This window comes from Salmo salar, chromosome 04 (assembly GCF_965601325.2).
Source record: "Salmo salar chromosome 04, fSalSal1, whole genome shotgun sequence".
Classification (NCBI taxonomy): Eukaryota; Metazoa; Chordata; class Actinopteri; order Salmoniformes; family Salmonidae; genus Salmo; species Salmo salar.
In genome coordinates this window covers 80653160-80665455 of record NC_138294.1, presented here as the reverse complement: position 1 = coordinate 80665455, position 12296 = coordinate 80653160, and the positions used below count along the sequence as shown (strand labels likewise).

At 43.4% G+C, this 12296-nt stretch overlaps 1 protein-coding gene across 4 annotated transcripts in view; it reads right to left on the bottom strand.

Annotated features, from left to right (window-relative positions):
- Positions 1–6005, bottom strand: part of jakmip2 (janus kinase and microtubule interacting protein 2) — a 42300-nt gene extending 36295 nt beyond the window's left edge. For 3 of the 4 annotated variants that reach the window (XM_014198021.3, XM_014198022.3, XM_014198024.3), the window contains exon 1: positions 5500–6004. The gene's annotated coding sequence lies outside the window, so the exon portion shown is untranslated. Of the gene's footprint in view, positions 1–5499 lie in introns of all 4 variants that reach the window. The other variant, XM_014198025.3, reaches the window with a different exon arrangement.
- Between the last annotated feature and the right edge of the window lie 6291 nt (positions 6006–12296).

The following is a 12296-nucleotide window of genomic DNA, read 5'->3' as shown; positions in this document are numbered from 1 at the left end:
CTGGCAAGAAGCTGTCTATGGAAATTGCTAGTTAATAACTTCAACCAACTATTTAGTCAGACTTTTTTTTGTTGCCAAGGTTGTATTCAACGTTTTCCCTGCACCAGAGTCAGAATCAAGGCCACCGACTTCAAATTGTACTGAGGGATTGGATGTTCAACATTATTTTTAGTGGACCTCATAGAAATCAATCTATATAGTTGTTAATCCATAAATATTCCCCATGGACTGGTCCATGCTGTGACCAAGACCTGGCACATGTTGGGATGATGGTGGGTACTACTACAACCCATGCACTAGCAGACTGGACACAGCTGTCTCTCCTGTTACACTACACTATACATGAGCACTAATGCGGTATTAACCCAGAAACTGCCCATGTTAGAGGGATGCTGCGGTAGACTGCAATCGGCCAGAACCAGGGGCGGGGTTAAATTAAGCTGTAGGCTACATATAAATCTGATTATTGACCCGTTCCACATTTGGTGCTGGGAAATAATCCACTAGCCTTTTTTTTTCATATACATGGGGTTTGTCCCAATTATTTATCGTTCCTCCCAAAGTGTGCACTTGTTCACATTTTTCCTCTCTGACTTAAAAGGAATGACTAGTAAAATAAATACGGTGGAAACTCCCACCTGCCCATGCCTCCACCAAACCAAAGTTTTTAGATTTGTGGAAAGAAGTGAATGAGTGCACACTTCAGGAGAAATTAGATATTATTGGGACACACACAGTATAACTCTTAAACACTGAGTGTACAAAACATTAGGAACACCTTCCTAATATTGAGTTGCACCCTCTTTTGCACTCAGAACAGCCTCAATTCGGCGGGGCATGGACTCTACAAGGTGTTGAAAGCATTCCACAGGGATGCTGGCCAATGTTGACTCCAATGCTTCCCACAGTAGGTAATGCTTCCCCAAGGCTAATGGACACTGTGAAAGTGGAGAAGGCAGTGAGGTTCCCGCGACCAGAGTGGCCTGTTTCCCAGCCGCTCTGATGCATGGATTCCTATGCTGTTGAAGTAGAGGGGGCACACAAAGCACACTGGCATCATGGCCCACTTTATAGTCTCCACGGAGACATCAAACCTGTGTTGCTACCGGATTCTCCAGACGCTGCTTAGCCGCTACTCGCCAGTCATAAATAAAGTTGTTCTGCGTTAGCATGCCCTTTTACTTATTTCCATCTCTAGTGGAAATTGTTGCCAGTGTGTTACATTGTGTTGGGTACTAATGTCCTGTTTGTTTATGGCAGATTTCTAAGCACCAATGCTGTTTGATGCCACTTCATTTGTGGCAATAATTAGTAAATGCTACTCCTAGCCTCAGGACTACCGTTTAGCAAATTGCTACAAATGTCTTTCTGTCTATTCGCAAGGCTTTGGCACATGTCCAATTTCATCTTCCACTCAAAACAAATAAAACGACTTTATTGCCATTCTGGCATAAACAACGACAAGTAATAAAAATGATACATGCAACATAGTCCATACATCATATTAATATAACCAAGCTATTCACATACAATTCATATCATACAACATATTCCATTCCAGCTTGTTTTGCAAGGCTCGCTGTATTTGCCAATGCATAACTTTTTCAGATTGCATGCTGCTGGAATGTAATACACTCCTAATGCCTGGCCTAGACAGCTCGGATTTGGTTTGCTCCAAATTGCCCCTGTCGTGTTATGCCCATGTAATTTCCAGACAGGGAGGGAATACAACATTTTGCGTCACATTTCTTAAGAGAATCAGGGTTATGCAATCTTTGCAGATGGGATAGTTGGGCCACTCTCTGCGTCCCAAATGGCACTGGCATCCTATTCCCCATGAGCCCTGGTCAAAAGTAGTGCACTTTATAGGGAATATGGTTCCATTTGGGATGCGGCCTCTGATTCCAGTGCTGGCTATGACAGAGGACGTGATTCCAGTGCTGGCTATGCCAGAGGACCTGATTCCAGTGCTGGCTATGCCAGAGGACCTGATTCCAGTGCTGGCTATGCCAGAGGACCTGATTCCAGTGCTGGCTATGACAGAGGACGTGATTCCAGTGCTGGCTATGCCAGAGGACGTGATTCCAGTGCTGGCTATGCCAGAGGACCTGATTTCAGTGCTGGCTATGCCAGAGGACCTGATTCCAGTGCTGGCTATGCCAGAGGACCTGATTCCAGTGCTGGCTATGCCAGAGGACCTGATTCCAGTGCTGGCTATGCCAGAGGACCTGATTCCAGTGCTGGCTATGCCAGAGGACCTGATTCCAGTGCTGGCTATGACAGAGGACCTGATTCCAGTGCTGGCTATGACAGAGGACCTGATTCTAGTGCTGGCTATGCCAGAGGACGTGATTCCAGTGCTGGCTATGCCAGAGGACCTGATTCCAGTGCTGGCTATGCCAGAGGACCTGATTCCAGTGCTGGCTATGAGAGAGGACCTGAGGTTTAATCACTCTGCATGGCAGTGAACATTATCCTTCCTGACTGTACATAGACCTTTCTATTTTTCTTTTCTTTTGTGTTATTGACTACGTTTGTTTATGTGTAACTCTGTGTTGTTGTTTTTGTCACACTGCTATGCTTTATCTTGGCCAGGTCATAGTTGTAAATGAGAACTTGTTCTCAACTGGCCTACCTGGTTAAATGAAGGTGAAATAAATAAAAAATATAGAGCAAAAACCAAGTCATTAGGTCGAAGGAATTGTGTCGAGGCACAATCCCCATCATGCTGTGGGGATGTTTTCAATGGCAGGGACTGGGAGACTAGTCAAGATCGAGGGAAAGATGAACAGTGCAAAGTACAGAGTGATCCTTGATGAAAACCTGCTCCAGAGCGCTCAGGACATCAGACTGGGACGAAGTTTCACCTCCAACAGGACAACCACCCTAAGCACACAGCCACGACAACGCAGGAGTGGCTTCGGGAAAAGTCTGAATGTCCTTGAGTGGCCCAGCCAGAGCCCGGACTTGAACCCAATCGAACATCTCTGGAGAGACCTGAAAATAGCTGTGTCACAACGCTCCCCATTCAACCTGACAGAGCTTGAGAGGATCTGCAGAGAAGAAATGGAGAAACTCCCAAAATAACGGTATGCCAAGCTTGTAAGTCGCTCTGGATAAGAGCGTCTGCTAAATGACTTAAATGTAAATGTAAATGTTGTAGCGTCACACCCAAGAAGACTCGAGGCTGTAATCGCTGCCAAAGGTGCTTCAACAAAATACTGAGTAAAGGGTCTGAATACTTACAGTACCAGTCAAACGTTTGGACAGACCTACCCATTCCAGGGTTTGTCTTTATTGTTACTATTTTCTACATTGTAGAATAATAGTGAAGACATCAAAACTATGAAATAACACATATGGAATCATGTAGTAACCAAAAAAGTGTTAAACAAATCAAAATATATTTTAGATTTTAGATTCTTCAAAGTAGCCACCCTTTTCCTTGATGACAGCTTTGCACACTCTTGGCATTCTCTCAACCAGCTTCATGAGGTAGTCACCTGGAATGCATTTCAATTAACAGGTGTGCCTTGTTAAAAGTTAATTTGACAAATTACCAAATGGAGAGGACAAGTATTTGACAGTCAGAAAACCAAAGCTTTTAGTTATTTTAACTTCCCAAAGTTTGTAACCTGGATGCCTTAATATTTTAAATTCTGTCAACTTCCTATACAGTTGAAACAAATACATTGACAATTACACATTTCAGCACTGAGTAAGTCCTTGAAATTATATAATAGAGATTTCATTATTCTCCTCTCTCTCTCTTGCTCATGTTTTAGCTTTTACACCAGTTTCAAAACTGGCAGTGAACTCAGCAACCAACCAATAGACCACTTTAACTACAACAAAATTCTCACTAACGGTTACAGAAACACTTTACTTTTTACTTTTTACATTTGGTTGTTCATCTATCTTCATCGAATGCACTAACTGAAGTCACTCTGGATAAAATTGTATGCTAAATTACCAAAATGTAAATGTAAAAAATGTATGGTTGCAACACATGATATTATTCCAGTGAGTTTCACCCCCAAAATAAATTGAAGTCATCTGAATTTGACATTTTCAGTTGCTTTAGTTTGTTTGACTTCTTGGTTGTGAATTTCTAAGTTGAGTAACCATGTAGATCGTAGCTGATTCAACTTGATTTCATAAGTTAAGACAATTTGATATGTTGTAGTTATCTAAAGTGATTTTCTTTGTCAACACAACTGATATGTTGCTTCAGTTGATCTGACTTTATTGTTGTGAATTTCTAAGTTGAGAAAACACATCGTTTTTTGCTAAATCAACTTGATTTAATACGTTTTGACATTTTAAATGAGTTGAAGTCAATTCAACTTAAAGCATTTTGTTAACTCAACAAATTTAGTTGACATGGGCAAGTAAAATGATTAATTTTGACTGAATCTCAATAAATGTTTTAAAGTGCAGGCAATGGTATCTAGCATTTAATACCAGCACCCCTCTGGTTGAAAGCTCACTTCCCAACAAATGTTTTGCATCGGACCCGGGATTCGAAATGGCAACCCTCCAGTTGCTGGCTCGCCTCTCTAACCGCTAGTCTACCTGCCAATAACCCAATTGATGGTTTGTAATAATACATCTAGGCCTCCATGCATGCCCTCTGGTAGGCCAACCTTGTCATATGTGTGTTGTGTGTAAATAGTTGACACAGTTATTATAAACGTCTTCAATCAGATTATGGAAATAAGCAAGAAAAATGTTTGTTTTCAGCTTTGCTGTTAGATGGTGTTTTTTTATGGTAACTAATTGTTCTTATGGCTATTACACACTATGTTCACACTATGTTGAATATGGGCCTATGTGCAGGCCTATGAATATCAAACACAACAATAAGCATACCAGATGGCCCGGGACAGGTAAATGATGGCGACAACAGCACTAACAGTTAGCACTATGCTATTGCTAGTGAAAAATAGCAATTCACAGCTGGTTTTTCAACAACTGATGAGGATTTATCCAACATATGTCCATTGGCAGATATCAGTTACAGTAGCTAACAGAAAGACAGGTGTTGCCAACGCATCGTCTAAATTCATCGTTTAAAATGGCCCTGACCATAACATGCCAGCCAGCAGCAATCTCCTCGTAATATTTGAAGGGCTGTATCTGTATGCGTCCTAATGCACAGGCCAAGATTGTTTCTTCCCGACCATACAGTTCCTTCCGACCATCACAAACCTCAGTGTTTCCGACAGATACGTTTAAATACTTAGCAATTATCCTATACATTCATTGTGAAAAGCATAAGATGACATATGCCTAATAATACATTGACGCAATGCAATGTCCTGACATTCGCTTGACGATAACGACAGTAATAACACAAATATGACTCTTGCTCTTCCTGAGAATTCCTATCAACCTGCTGTAAAAACATGTCTCTCTCCTATCGCTGTCTCTTATTTATAGCTGGTCCAACATTTAAAATAACAACTTAACATTTCAATAGAAACGAAGCGTTCTTACCGTGTAATTAATCTCCACAATGTATCAAGGCCTAAGGTTTTTCTAGCCGTCTCCATGGCCCTTGGTTTTTCTCCGCTACTGATCAGCATCAGCAGCCTTACAATGAATCCAGAGCGATGATGCTACGAGACCCCGCCCTCCTTCCCGTGCAGCGACAACGAGCTCACCGACTTCAGCACCCGGGAACTGCAGTGTCTGTAACTCCACCATTTCTAAACTCCCGACCCGAAGAGAAGATATACACGGACCTAGTCTCAGTTCCTTTCTTATTTACCTCCTCTCCATCCCCCGTTCACGGAAACGGTGTCAACCGCTCCTAGACAAAAGGATGACAAGCAGCCAGAAGCTCTTTCGTCGCAGTGGAGTCAGCCATCACTGTCGTTTCCAGATAGGGCGTTAGGCGAATAAACAATATAAATGGCAAGGCTAGGCCATTTATTGAGGATGAAGACACAGCCTTCCGTTCACTACATAGATAGCCTAGTAGGCCTGCCTGGCCACACAATATAAATATCCCACCTACCTGTAAAATATAATATGCTAAAAGTGGCTAAAAGTTACTTTAAAAAAATGTAACAACATAAATCAGTCAGTGTCAGAGTTACATGTAGATGCCCACTGGGTACACACTGGTTGAATCAAAGTTGTTTCCACGTCATTGGAAACAGGTGGAACAGATATTGAATTGAAGTCTGCCCAGTGGGTGGTATGCTGCTATTCTGCTAAAAACATCATTCTGGGAACATGTGAGAGTTTTCCCCTACAATGATGAACTAAATATGACATTGATTTAGTAATGATTCACAAGAAGTCATGATGGGTTATGTAGCCTACTGTACTGTATGCTCCTCAACATCCCATTGGGCACAGACATCAATTCAACGTCTATTCCGCGTTGGTTCAGTTATTTAATTAAAAATTCAACAGGCACTCGCACATCTGAGCTATCTTTTTTGCAGGTGCATAGTAACAGTTGAATAAAATGAGAAAAAAAGGAACCAGCACACTGGTCTTGATAGTATCACTGCTTTTCAAGCTCTGATGAAGAATGTGACGCCGATACGTAAAGTTTATTAAAGAGCAGTGATACTATCAAGAGCAGTGTGCTGGTTCCTTCTTTTTTGTCATTTTATTCAGTTATTTAATTGAAATGATGTGTAAACAACGTTGAAAAATGTAAATATGTCAAAAAAATGTAAACATAGTAAAGCACTGTCAATACCACCAATCAGTACCTGTAATAATGAGGATATGGGTTGATTCGTCAGTGACTGTAACACTACAGAGGGAGTGTTCAACAGACCCCCAATGACAACGGACTGCCACCCCATGGCAGCTTTCTGAACAGCTGATAGTCCAGTCCAATTAGGCTGCAGGAAATCTGAAATCTCACATATTACCAGTGCTTGACTTGGGATGAAAGAGGCACAGGAGTCTTTTTTCAAGTCAGTCCATTAGACTATGTTCACAGCAAATCCCAAATGACATTATGCTATAGAGACTTCTTATTATTCACTGTTAATGGTTCATACACATTTTGACAGATGGAATTTCATGACTTTTTCATGACTTCCCATGACTTTTAAACAAATTTCCATTACCAATAATTGGTGGCGTCTCTATGTAGCCTAAATGAAAATGCCCGAATAAATGTGGTATTTATGCGAGAAGGCTGCTGGTCTACTATCTCCTGCCATTGTGCACTTGATCAAGGCACTTAACCCCCTACAAAAGTTAAATAACTGCACTGTTAGGCTACTGTGGTCAATCTTCCATCTGGAGAGCTACTGGGAGTGCAGGCTTTTGATCCAACCCTGAAACACCCGAGTCGTCTGCCTATCAAGGTCCTGCTGAGCAGCTGATGTTTAGGATATAATGTTGTGTGTATGAGCGGGAACCCAATTGCAAATATTGTGCATGTATATAGCCTACTATAATTTATATTCCCTGTGTTATAGACAGGATGCCCCTCCCCTCACCTTTAAGTTTTTATTTCCTTTGCCATTTTTCTTTTGTTGGGAGGGGGGTTACAGGTACAATTTTCATGTCAATTTACACACTTAGTTTATACTCTTCCCTTTTTATTTTGTGTCCTGCATCAAATAATTGTCTCCATTTGCTTTAACTAATTCTCCATTATAATGTTTTTCAATTTACATTGTGGATGTTGCTGCAAGGGCCTTTGCCTCCTATGATAAGTGAGTAAACAAACACAAGATTAGATGTACAAATGCATATATTATATTAAGAGCCAAAAAAAGAAAAGAGCAAATGGAACACATAAATGTGATGATGTGAAACAATGTTACTAATAAAACAACTGAACCCACCATGCAAGTGATCCATAAACTGATTCCCACCCTGGTGCAAAAGTCTGTCCTCATTTGTGGGTTTCATGGGGTTTGGAGTGGATTTCTGGGACTGCAGCTACATACAGTGCCTTCAGAAAGTATTCACAGCCCTTGACTTTTTCCATATTTAGTTGTGTTAAAGCCTGAATTTAAAATGTAATAAATAGATCATTTGTGTCACTGGCCTACACACAATACCCCATAATGTCAAAGTGGAGTTATGTATTTCCAAAATTTTACCAATTAATAAAAAATGAAATGTCTTCAGTCAATAAATATTCAACCCCTTTGTTATGGGAAGCCTGAATATGTTCAGGAGTAAAAATGTGCTTAACAAGTCATATTAAGTTACCTTGACTCACTCTGTGTGCACTAATAGTGTTTAATAACATATATTTTTTAATGACTACCTCATCTCTGTACGCCACACATACAATTATCTGTAAGGTCCCTCAGTCGAGCAGTGAATTTCAAACACAGATTCAACCACAAACACCAGGGAGGTTTTCCAATGCCTCACAAAAAAGGGCACCTATTGGTAGATGGGTAAACAATTTTAAGAAGCAGACATTGAATATCCCTTTGCGCATGGTGAAGATATTAATAACACTTTGGATAGTGTATCAATTCACCCAGTCACTACAAAGATACAGGTGTCCTTCCTAACTCAGTTGCAGGAGAGGAAGGAAACAACTCAGGGATTTCACCATGACGCCAATGGTGACTTTAAAAGAATTACAGAGTTGTGGACAAACTCTTTATAGACGGACAGCTCTTCCGAGACAGCTCCATAATACCATGGCTGTACTAAATTCTACAGGGACGTCAGGTTACAGAAAAAAATTATGGGGACTGTAAAAATATCTGAACACTATTAATTTGAAATGCTCACACGCGCACACAATTACACTGGTGCTTTTCCATGCCATCCCTAGGAGGGGTGCGTTTCACTTGTGTGGGTTGAGTCACTGATGTGATCTTCCTGTCCAGGTTGGCGCCCCCCCTGGGTTTTTTATTTTATTTATCTTTTTATTTTTTTTATTTCACCTTTATTTAACCAGGTAGGCTAGTTGAGAACAAGTTCTCATTTACAACTGCGACCTGGCCAAGATAAAGCAAAGCAGTGTGACACAGACAACAACACAGAGTTACACATGGAGTAAACAATAAACAAGCCAATAACACAATAAACAAATCAATGACACAGTAGAAAAAAAAGAAAGTCTATATATAGTGTGTGCAAAAGGCATGAGGAGGTAGGCAATAAATAGGCCATAGGAGCGAATAATTACAATTTAGCAGATTAACACTGGAGTGATAAATGAGCATATGATGATGTGTAAGTAGAAATACTGGTGTGCAAAAGAGCAGAAAAGTAAATAAAATAAAAACAGAATGTGGATGAGGTAGGTAGATTGGGTGGGCAATTTACAGATGGACTATGTACAGCTGCAGCGATCGGTTAGCAGCTCAGGTAGCTGATGTTTAAAGTTGGTGAGGGAAATAAAAGTCTCCAACTTCAGCGATTTTTTTAGCAATTCGTTCCAGTCACTGGCAGCAGAGAACTGGAAGGAAAGGCGGCCAAACGAGGTGTTGGCTTTGGGGATGATCGGTGAGATATACCTGCTGGAACGTGTGCTACGGGTGGGTGTTGTTATCATGACCAGTTAACAGAGATAAGGTGAAGCTTTACCTAGCATAGACTTATAGATGACCTGGAGCCAGTGGGTCTGGCGACGAATATGTAGCGAGGGCCAGCCGACTAGAGCATACAGGTCGCAGTGGTGGGTGGTATAAGGTGGTTTGGTAACAAAACGGATGGCACTGTGGTTGACTTCATCCAGTTTGCTGAGTAGAGTAATGGAAGCTATTTTGTAGATGACATCGCCGAAGTCGAGGATCGGTATGATAGTCAGTTTTACTAGGGTAAGTTTGGCGGGTTGTGCCGTGGCGGAGATCTTTGTGGGCTATACTCGGCCTTGTCTCAGGATGGTAAGTTGGTGGTTGAAGATATCCCTCTAGTGGTGTGGGGGCTTTGCTTTGGCAAAGTGGGTGGGGTTATATCCTGCCTGTTAAGCCCTGTCCGGGGGTATTGTCGGACAGGGCCACAGTGTCTCTCGACCCCTCCTGTCTCAGCCACCAGTATTTATGCTGCAGTAGTTAATGTGTCAGGGGGCTAGGGTCAGTCTTTTATATCTGGAGTATTTCTCCTGTCTTATCCGGTGTCCTGTGTGAATTTAAGTATGCTCTCTCTAATTCTCTCTTTCTCTCTTTCTCTCTTTTTCTCTTTCTTTCTCTCTCTCGGAGGACCTGAGCCCTAGGACCATGCCTCAGGACTACCTGGCCTGATGACTCCTTGCTGTCCCCAGTCCACCTGGCCATGCTGCTGCTCCAGTTTCAACTGTTCTGCCTGCGACTATGGAACCCTGACCTGTTCTCCGGATGTGCTCAGGATCTCAGGACCCATGCCAAATCGTTTTAGTTTCCTGAGGGGGAATAGGTTTTGTCGTGCCCTCTTCACGACTGTCTTGGTGTGTTTGGACCATTCTAGTTTGTTGTTGATGTGGACACCAAGGAACTTGAAGCTCTCAACCTGCTCCACTACAGCCCCGTCAATGAGAATGGGGGCGTGCTTGGTCCCTCTTTTCCTGTAGTCCACAATCATCTCCTTAGTCTTGGTTACATTGAGGGATAGGTTGTTATTCTGGCACCACCTGGCCAGATCTCTGACCTCCTCCCTATAGGCTGTCTCGTCGTTGTCGGTGATCAGGCCTACCACTGTTGTGTCGTCTGCAAACATAATGATGGTGTTGGAGTCGTGTCTGTCCATGCAGTCATGGGTGAACAGGGAGTACAGGAGGGGACTGAGCACGCACCCCTGGGGAGCTCCAGTGTTGAGGATCAGTGTGGCAGATGTGTTGCTACCTACCCTCCCCACCTGGGGGTGGCCCGTCAGGAAGTCCAGGATCCAGTTGCAGAGGGAGGTGTTTAGTCCCAGGATCCTTAGCTTAGTGATGAGCTTTGAGTGTTGAACGCTGAGCTGTAGTCAATGAATAGCATTCTCAAGGCTGCAGGCCCAGACGGCATCCCCGGCCGCGTCCTCAGAGCATGCGCAGACCAGCTGGCTGGTGTGTTTACAGACATATTCAATCAATCCTTATCCCAGTCTGCTGTCTCCACATGCTTCAAGAGGGCCACCATTGTTCCTGTTCCCAAGAAAGCTAAGGTAACTGAACTAAATGACTACCGCCTTGTAGCACTCACTTCCGTCATCATGAAGTGCTTTGAGAGACTAGTCAAGGACCATATCACCTCCACCCTACCTGACACCCTAGACCCACTCCAATTTGCTTACTGACCCAATAGCTCCACAGACGACGCAATCGCCATCACACTGCACACTGCCCTAACCCATCTGGACAAGAGGAATACCTATGTAAGAATGCTGTTCATCGATTACAGCTCAGCATTTAACACCATAGTACCCTCCAAACTCGTCATTAAGCTCGAGACCCTGGGTCTCGACCCCGCCCTGTGCAACTGGGTCCTGGACTTCCTGAAGGGCCGCCCTCAGGTGGTGAGGGTAGGTAACAACATCTCCACCCCACTGATCCTCAACACTGGGGCCACACAAGGGTGCGTTCTCAGCCCTCTTCTGTACTCCCTGTTCACCCACGACTGCGTGGCCATGCACGCATCCAACTCAATCATCAAGTTTGCAGACGACACTACAGTGGTAGGCTTGATTACCAACAACGACGAGACGGCCTACAGGGAGGAGGTGAGGGCCCTCGGAGTGTGGTGTCAGGAAAATAACCTCGCACTCAATGTCAACAAAACAAAAGAGATGATCGTGGACTTCAGGAAACAGCAGAGGGAGCAGCCCCCTATCTACATTGACGGGACAGTAGTGGAGAGGGTGGAGAGTTTTAAGTTCCTCGGCGTACACATCACGGACAAACTGAAATGGTCCACCCACACAGACAGCGTGGTGAAGAAGGCGCAGCAGCGCCTCTTCAACCTCAGGAGGCTGAAGAAATTCGGCTTGTCACCAAAAACACTCACAAACTTTTACAGATGCACAATCGAGAGCATCCTGTCGGGCTGTATCACCGCCTGGTACGGCAGCTGCTCCGCCCATAACCGGAAGGCTCTCCAGAGGGTAGTGAGGTCTGCACAACGCAGCACCGGGGGCAAACTACCTGCCCTCCAGGACACCTACATCACCCGATGTCACAGGAAAGCCAAAAAGATCATCAAGGACAGCAACCACCCGAGCCACTGCCTGTTCACCCCGCTAACATCCAGAAGGCGAGGTCAGTACAGGTGCATCAAAGCTGGAACCGAGAGACTGAAAAACAGCTTCTATCTCAAGGCCATCAGACTGTTAAACAGCCATCACTAACATTGAGTGGCTGCTGCCAACATACTGACTCAACTCAAGCC